This window comes from Montipora capricornis, chromosome 10, assembly GCF_036669925.1.
Source record: "Montipora capricornis isolate CH-2021 chromosome 10, ASM3666992v2, whole genome shotgun sequence".
NCBI classification, from domain to species: domain Eukaryota; kingdom Metazoa; phylum Cnidaria; class Anthozoa; order Scleractinia; family Acroporidae; genus Montipora; species Montipora capricornis.
The window spans coordinates 35,013,133-35,021,750 of record NC_090892.1 but is presented as its reverse complement, the minus strand read 5'-3'; the positions used below and the strand labels follow the sequence as shown (position 1 = coordinate 35,021,750).

Genomic DNA, 8,618 nt, shown 5'->3' with positions numbered 1-8,618 from the left:
GCCGCCTCATTCATTTCTTTACCCACCGTATGTAGATTATGTATTTTTCCGACAAGAGAGTTACATAGGCCACTTTTGATATAATTATTTAGTTAAATTCTCGTAGGGGACTTTGCGCAGAAGCTGATGATGATCCGAGTTTTTTTTAGAAAAGTCTGTCCAACTTCCATTCTATTTCCAATCCATATTATATTTAGCAACATTGAAATTACATTTACCGGAACTGAACTAAGGATCTTATTCTTAGCAACGAAGTAACGAAGTCAAAGCACTGGTTTGTTCGTCGCCATTAGAGATAACGTGACCATGACTGCTCCTTTGCATCCAAAACTGGCAAATGAATCAACTTAGGGCAAACATCGCAAAAGGAACTCATAAGGTCCCTCAATTCTAAGGTTTCTTTTTCCACCACAACACTAAGACAAAACCAAAACATACCTGAGCACAAGCGCGACTTAGCCTAGTAGCTTCCTTGCAGACGACACGGTCGGACGGTGCAGGAATCATCACCTTACGGTATATTCGGTGATGAAATCTGCCCGAAATGATGTACCATTGTCCTTCCACATCTTTTCACCTATTTGTTACTCCACTTGAACTTTGAAAGATTTTCAAAGCGGATTATTTCCTTTTTCTTTCAAATTGTTCTTCACAAGGCATCGTGACCTCAATGCATACAAATGACATCTACAGGACATTGCCGCCAAAGTCTCTAACAATTGAATTAAGAGAATTGTTCAGTCAATTACTTCTTTACACTATTTAGGAATCATTAGTGAAGCCGACACATTTGTTGACAGCCATGAGTGAAGAAATTTACCAGTTGAAAAAAACTTTTTAAATTTTTTATAAACTTTTAAAAAAACTTTTACGTTTTTTGGAAAATAATTAAAGAATAATGAAGAAACGATAAAAAAAAAAAAAATCAGTTTCCTCTAATTACAGACAACAAATGAAAAAGAAAAAAAAGAGTTAAAAGTTAAATAGCACGTTACTATACGATGAGAGGAGAAGCAGGAAGTTTGCCCGCGAGAAAAACTATCGACGGCTGGTATGTTTTTTTTTTTGACCATAAATTAATTCACGATATCCAAGTTTCTGAATTCCGGATCCTTATTAAATTACCGCGTTCTCTTTGCACTGTTTCCGAAACAAACAACAAATTCATTAAAGAGGTCGAGCTTCGAGGAAGTGATTTTATTTCCGGGTATAACTGTCGCAACTGTAGTCCAAAAACGAAAGTGCCTTATTCTTTGATTGGTTGCATGAATCTTCCCGAATAGCAAACTTAGTTTATGTCAAGGAATATTGACCCTTAACACCAAAGATTAAAATTAATGCTCGTACTGCGTTAAAAGAAGTGATCACACGGGCATGTGTAAGGGTCAATTTTGGTGGCATAAACTAAGTTTGCAATTTGGGAAGATTCATGCGCGGACATGCCAGGAGTCAAGCAAACTGCCAGTTGACGTCATCAGATCGCAAAATGAAGAATATGCCAATTTACATCGAATTTATCTAAGCTGTGCCAACATGCAGCTATTCGGAATTCTGAATGAAAATAAAACAAGTAACGCAAGTTTTGCTTTATGTGTGTGCTACTGACATTATTTAGTGCGAGACACCCTTATATGGACTATAAAAATTGGCTAAAAATCGGCTTCCTTATTCCTTTATTCAAAATATGTACTAACGTAGTTAAGAAACGCGGCAAGGACCGAAAGTGTGTATTGTTGACCAATTAAAGTGTACGGTTAAATAGGGATTCTCTGTACAAAGTCTCTTCTCGGCAAATTAGATTTCATCAATATGGACGATGGGAATGCCTGAGAGTAGAGCACATGGCCTACAATGAAGAGGTCCTAAGCGTGGATGTTCGGGTTTTTTTTTTCAAGGCGTTTAGGAAAAGACGCAAATACGTGTTTTAGGTCAAGATTTTCTCTACAAGCTCAAAAATAACTGTCCTATTTGGGGATACACTAATTTCTTAACAAGCCAATAATTACTATGGCATATCGAGTCTTTCTTTAACTTCGATATTAGGGTTATAATTGTTGCCAAGCGGATGACCTCGAGTAAGACTTACGCACGATATGACGTTGATTTTCACGGATGAAATATATAATTCTCATTACTAACACGTCATGACTTCCGTAAATAGGAGATCCTTGTGAATAAATTGATCTGCGCCCCGAAGGAATCCCTCTTTGACACAGTGTCTCTTCAAGAAAGCTAGACACGAGAGAGTATCCACAGCCAGCAAAATGAAGATCACCGGCCAAAAGATGGGAAACGTCCTTCTTCTCATGTTAATAGTTTTTCAAGGACTCCAAGGTCAGTTTCTACATTGAATTAATTTCATTGAGAAGATAAATGATAAGGAAAAGAGAGAACTCATTTGCAGTTCGTCATCTAATACCTTTGAAGGCCCAAGTGTAAGTATAAAGCATTCGATATGGTCCGCTTGCGAGCCGACAATCAATTCAATGAAGGACTTAAGTTAGCTAAATACGTAAAACAAACATGGGGTCTGTTTCTTGTTCGGGATGGGCGATCAAGGAAGCATTTATCGACTGATGGCCGACGAAACATTCAGTAGAAAAGAAAATAAACAGTATTATTAATTTTAAGTGCTTGCTTATGTATTTTAAATAGCGATACTTGACTTCGTGAAGAAACATCGATGACCTCAAGCAAAACCAAAATAATCATACCATGTTTCTGCATGTTTTTACTAAGTAACTGAAAAAGGTAATGTACATTTGTATTTACGAATCTCTTTAAATTATGATTGCCTCTCGATCTAAAAATTCAAAATCAAAATTCATAGAGGATATTACATGGCCGCGCGGAGATACGAAATTTTTCTTTGAGTGTTGAAATATATTCTATATATTTATTATATAAACACCAATGAATCGCGCCTTTCCTTGTCTTTCGTGAAATGATTACTAAATCATTTCACGAAAGACAACGAAATGAGCGATTTTTATACTTAACCATAGCAAAAGTGATCTTTCACGTGTGAAAATAACATGTTATCTTCACGTGTGAAGATCATGTTTTCGCGCGGAAGCTCACTTGGTATTTTATTGGTGTTTATATAATAAATTGTATTTCTTTAGGGAAAGAAATACAAGATCTTGGGCTTGATGCCATGCAACCTCTTTCCACTCCAGCTTCCGCGTTACACATAACAATTTATCGCACCTGTTTACTTTACAGGGGCAAAGGGTACCAGTGCGACACGGAAGGTGGACATTCGTATCTTCGACAGATCCAATACGCCAAGCAAAGAGGATTTGGAACGACAACTAGCTAATGCAGCTCTCACGGAACACGGGTATAAGAAAACAGTAGTTTTCACCAGGAGTACTGACGAGGATACCTCGGAAACCCAAGAAACGAAGGTTGTTCGTTACAGGAAAAGTATACCCTGCCAAGACATGGCTCAAGTCGAAAAGGAAATACGCGAAAAGATGCCCGGCGTTTGGGGACCCGACGTTGCCATGAAAGTCCGTAAAGAAGCAGTGGAGAAGAGAGAAAAAGATGCAAAATGCGAAGCGGGGATTGAAATTCACTTTCCGTCGAAGCGCTGTCCCCAAAATAAAAAGCAACAAAAGCGAGAGCCTTTCCTCTGTTCTAACTATAAAACCTGTCTGTTATGCTTCGCTTTAACCCAGCAATGAAGCGCTAACTATTGGCGTGTTACGAAATTAGAGTATAAATTCCCAGTTGTCCCCAGCTCGTACGGGTACTCTGAATTTCATGGAGGAAGAAGTTTGTGTTAATTAATAAAGAAATAAATAAATGAATACAAATAAAACCGTAAATTAATAATGATAATGGTAATGTATAATATAATTTCCATGCCCAAGAGATATGGAAAACCATCTCATCATGTCATTTTCAAGTTCACAGTATGATGTTAACGAAATAAAAATTCCTGCACAGCTTGCAACAGACACCATCATAATTTTCACTTATTTCATACTTACTTAGTAAATTCGAAGTCTTTTAGACTTGAAATAACATAAAAGATGCCCAGAATTTCGGAAAGAAATTTGGGAGTTATTTTGAGAGTTATTTTGTCTGAAAGAGCAAAGGCTAATCTGCATATGTCGCACCAGAAATTCCTGTGCAAATATAGAACATCAGTTAACGTTCGCGAAACCTCCGCCGTAAACTTTCGGAGTAACCACGCCATTCGAGAGTCGTAAGATGTAGGGCTGCAATATATTTAGGGGTTGAATTTTCACTTGTTTTTGTTTAACACAGTGTTTTAGACAAGTAGTCCACGCCAGAGAAGGCTATCGCAAACTAAACATGTTGTAAAACACGTCAAAAGATCTTGGATAAAATTAGCATCAATAACAAAAGGAAGGCAATTTGTTCAACAAACAGTTGTCGCCTGTAAAACATTGATCACTGTTTAGATTCTCCTAAGAAAACTGTAAATGAAGGGGATGAGTACTTGTATGACAAACTGAACTTGATGTGCCTCTGGTAGCCAATGGTTGCAGGTTGGTTCTTATAAGCTAAGTATGACAGGAACTACTTGAACAGCTTGATTTTATTTATTTACTGCTTTTCAGTTTACATGATTTTTCCTTTGATGGCAGCCGTTATATATTATGAATTGGTTTTTCAAATGATTTCACTCCGAGATCTCAGTCAGATCTTTCGCCAAGGAGCTAGTGCAAACGACCGGAAAATAGCCCACAAAGAGGACAGGTGCCGAAGAGGCGACACGAAAGAGGCCAAGGCCTAGTACCTCCACGTTTTAGCACACAATGTTCAACGAAGTCATTTCTTGCATAATAATACGAAACAGGTAAGCACGGAGAAATTCGAAGCCAGCGGCGTTTTTGACGGTCACAAACACGGCATAAACACTCAATCAACTATAAATAAGTTGCGGCCTTCCTCGGGGCAATGAAACCGACGGTTTTCCGCTTTCGGGTCATTTTGCTGTGATGAAGCCTACTCATCGGCTGCCATGTTTCGTTAACCGGAGCAAAAGAAACAAATTCGCAAACGAACAGAGTTTAATTCCCGATTGATGTTTCCTTGACGCCATGTGCACATGTTTTATTCCGCTAGACAATTCTCGAGACGTGCATGACGAGAGATCAATCTTGGATAACTGACTCACACTGACTGACCAAAAGAATCGATACAAGAAAAACAGGGGCCAGTTGCTTGAAGCCTGGTTAGTGCTAACCATTGGTTAAGAGGTATCAAAAGCTATAGGTTACCGTAGTATGTAACGCTGGTTAGCGATAACCGTGCATCGAACAATCCGGGTCAGCACAACACGAAATGAATTTTTAATTAAAAATCCATCACCTATAAACTTCTCTTCCTCAGCCACGAAATCATACAATTATTATACATATATATTTAGGCAAGCCTAAAAGCGACGGTCCTCAGTTATTACCAATTTATGTGTTTGTTTTCAGATATTTTTATAACTAGTCTGTTTACCATACGACCAGCCAGGCAGCCTGCTCATTACCTTAAATTCCCCGTGTTTTCTTTCTCTTTTCGCCTTTTCCGCAACCATTATAGTACTCAGCCTGTTTTCTCGTGCTTGCTCTTCCTTCCGCTGCCCCTCAATACAACGTCATTTCTTTATTAGGGCTCTTTTTAGTTCGCAAGAAAGAGTCCGAATAAAGAGATGAAGTTGTATTGAGGAACAATTGCTCTCTCTGGTTGTTTGTCACTGATACTTCGACCGGTGTTTTATTGCTCTTAGTCAGAGTCGCTCTCTTGCACGTTCAGCATCGCTTAGTCGTCACCTGCTTAATGTTTTTATTTGCTATCAGTCTCTCTTTCTCTTTCCTCGTTGTGCGTCACATAAAAAAATGAGGTTGTTTTTTGGTTGTCTTCATCAAATTTTTGTTGGTGTGTCAAATGCAATGCGCTGGCCATGCAAATTCCCGCCCAAAAAACGCGGGTTCCAGGCCATCCAACTTCCCGTCAAAAAAACGCAGGTTTCAGCAATGCGAACTTTCGCGTTTAGGCTTGCATGAACAGTTGAACGGACGGTCCTACGATGACGCCATAAGTCCTCCAAAATTATCCCGCATCAATGATTTATGACGTGGAGCATTTGAGGAAGGAAGTGGAAAATTGTGAACATCCCTTCAGTACATGGTTAGACTTTCTGCCCAATGACAATAATATTTGGTTGGTTTTCAACTAAAAATGGAGCCTTTATGTGCAATGGTGAACAGGAACGCAAACTCACTGGGCACATATTTGTAGAAGACTGAGGCTATGCCAACGACGTAGGTGGGATGTTGAATTTAGGGAGCAGAGCAAGGCATCTAATTTCGTGAATTTCTAGACATGTGTGATGTTGGAGGACCCTGTACCAAACCACTAGATATGGGATGCTTACCATAAAACAGCACATTCCACCCACCTGACCCTCGCATTATTTTTGAGCCACTCAGCGAATGCCAGTTGAGCTTGTTATGAGCATGAACCAATGGGAAGAGTAATTTGGTCAAATAGAACGGAGAATTTCGGTTCGACCGGTTGAATGTGGTTAATCGTCCATGGACCCTCAAAGCGTGAGGCAACTTATGACTACGTTTGGTGATTAAAGTCAGTCATCTCTTTTAGCTTGAAGGCTACCGTGAGAATTGAATGAAATAACTTTTTGCGGTCCTGCATTACCCCATTAAGGACGGTACCTACTATTGCTATTGCGCATACGTTCTGTGCATCTCGATATACTCTGGTTTCCTATCGGTGATGCTTAGCAATACAGTGATATTTTTGCGCGGTTTAAAACTATCCGGAGAAAGCATCTTAGTAAGTACTCTTGGTATCCAAAAAGAAAATTGGAGGTAACCGTTCATTTTTGAGAGATAATTAAGTTTGAATTTCAAAAAGAACGCCGTACATTGCTTTGTATTTTAAAGCTTGTTACAAATATTATTCATCAATTATCTTTGCAAAATGCGTGGTTACCCCCAATTTTCTTTTTGGATATCAATACTACTTGTTAAGATGTACATTTCTTGCATAATCATAAACCGGGGAAAAAATACCTTTGAATTTAGGCACCGTCCTTAATTACACTGCGCTCTTACCACCGTAGATAACAGTTCTACTCATACAGGTGTTACTTCCGTGTTCTTAAATATATAGTTTTGAACTTAAATCTGCTACGTAGTTTTTATTCACACCTGATGTCACCTTCCCTTTGCCCTCTCAAGGCTAGTTTCAATTACTTTAGATGAAAGGAACTCGTAAATACATGCTTTCACATTTTCAAGTTATACGTTTGCTGCCGTTGTTTGAACCATTAAGGTAAGCATTTTGATCTTCGCTCAGATTTGGTTCATATTTGGCATGCGTCAGTAAAGGAAAGCTAACGTCGTACTATTGAATTTGATAAGACGAATTCCGTAGTAGTGTAACCGGCAATAATATTAAAAAAATCTCTTCGAGGGAGTGCTGGATACCTCATTTATTACCTCCAAAAGACTTTCAGACACAATATATCGACCTTTTTGTTGCATGGGGAGAATCTTTCACACTTTCAAGGGCGATTTCGTCAACTGTAAAGCGATTAAGGGTCAACTAGGAAGTTCTGCAACGTTTTTTTCAAGCAGATTTTGCTTAATCGTCATAGTGACCTTGACGTAAACAGCAGAGTCACCATATTTAAAAAGCGTACTATTCAATGAGCGCGCGTCGGACATTAACTGATAAAAGTAGCGCGTATTAATGAGCATCAACGGAATAATTATTTTCTGAAATATTACTTTCCAATAATTTAAACCTTTGACCTTTGGATACTTGTACTTGGGAATGGAGCAATGCACTAGACACATTCGATCTGCGGGAATGGAACAAGTTAAGTTTTGAGATCATTGCAGTTATGAACGCTACATGAATGTACTTTAGCAGCAAAAATGTAAATGTACAGCGTAAATGCTCTGTTTATAGTGGAAGTGCACTTAGCTATAATCAAGCTAGTTCACAGGCACCCCACCTTTAATAATGTGAAAGAAACAATTCAAACTTATAATTAACGTAGAGTTTGCACAAAGTCTCAATCCACAAGTAACTCACACGTTCTAGGTGACACCGTCATTGAGTTATATAATAATTGAGATAATGTTTAAAGACTAGTCGTTTATCCGATGGCAATGACACACGACAATAAATTGTATTCTCAATGTCACAACGCAATGGAATATGAGAACAGTGGAACCTTTATAAGAGCTTGCTGAGAAAATTGGGAAACAAAAGGGTTATCAGATAAGTTACAAGTTGAGATGAACAGTGTCTGTCTGTCTACAAGCTTTTTAAAGAGCTTGACTTGCACATCGGATTCCGTACATGTGTTTGATAATTGGCACTAAAAACACCACGTAAAGTGTCTGGGTGGTTTTCAGATATGCCACTGAGTGACATGTGGCCCATGCTTTCATTATATATGATGGAGTCAAATGCTCTTTAAACCAAGCACCATGAACTAAATAATACACATCTGAAAATCCACTGCACTGAGCATCTTCTCAGACAATTGAACCTTCAGCTGTCACTAAATAGTCTTAAATCAAAAAGATCCATTTTTATCAACTTTAATTTTA

General features: G+C 38.5%; 1 protein-coding gene and 1 long non-coding RNA gene across 2 annotated transcripts in view; one reads left to right on the top strand and one right to left on the bottom strand.

Annotated features, from left to right (window-relative positions):
* The first annotated feature begins 3,686 nt into the window (after positions 1 to 3,686).
* Positions 3,687 to 8,618, top strand: part of LOC138021553 (uncharacterized) — a 41,022-nt gene continuing 36,090 nt past the window's right edge. Inside the window, exons 1-2 of the mRNA XM_068868457.1 lie at positions 3,687 to 4,834; positions 5,104 to 5,212. The gene's annotated coding sequence lies outside the window, so the exon portion shown is untranslated. The remainder of the gene's footprint in view (positions 4,835 to 5,103; positions 5,213 to 8,618) is intronic.
* Positions 7,957 to 8,618, bottom strand: part of LOC138021555 (uncharacterized) — a 7,911-nt gene continuing 7,249 nt past the window's right edge. Inside the window, exon 3 of the long non-coding RNA XR_011126389.1 lies at positions 7,957 to 8,618. This exon is cut by the window's right edge and continues 137 nt beyond it. This is a non-coding gene — a long non-coding RNA (uncharacterized lncRNA).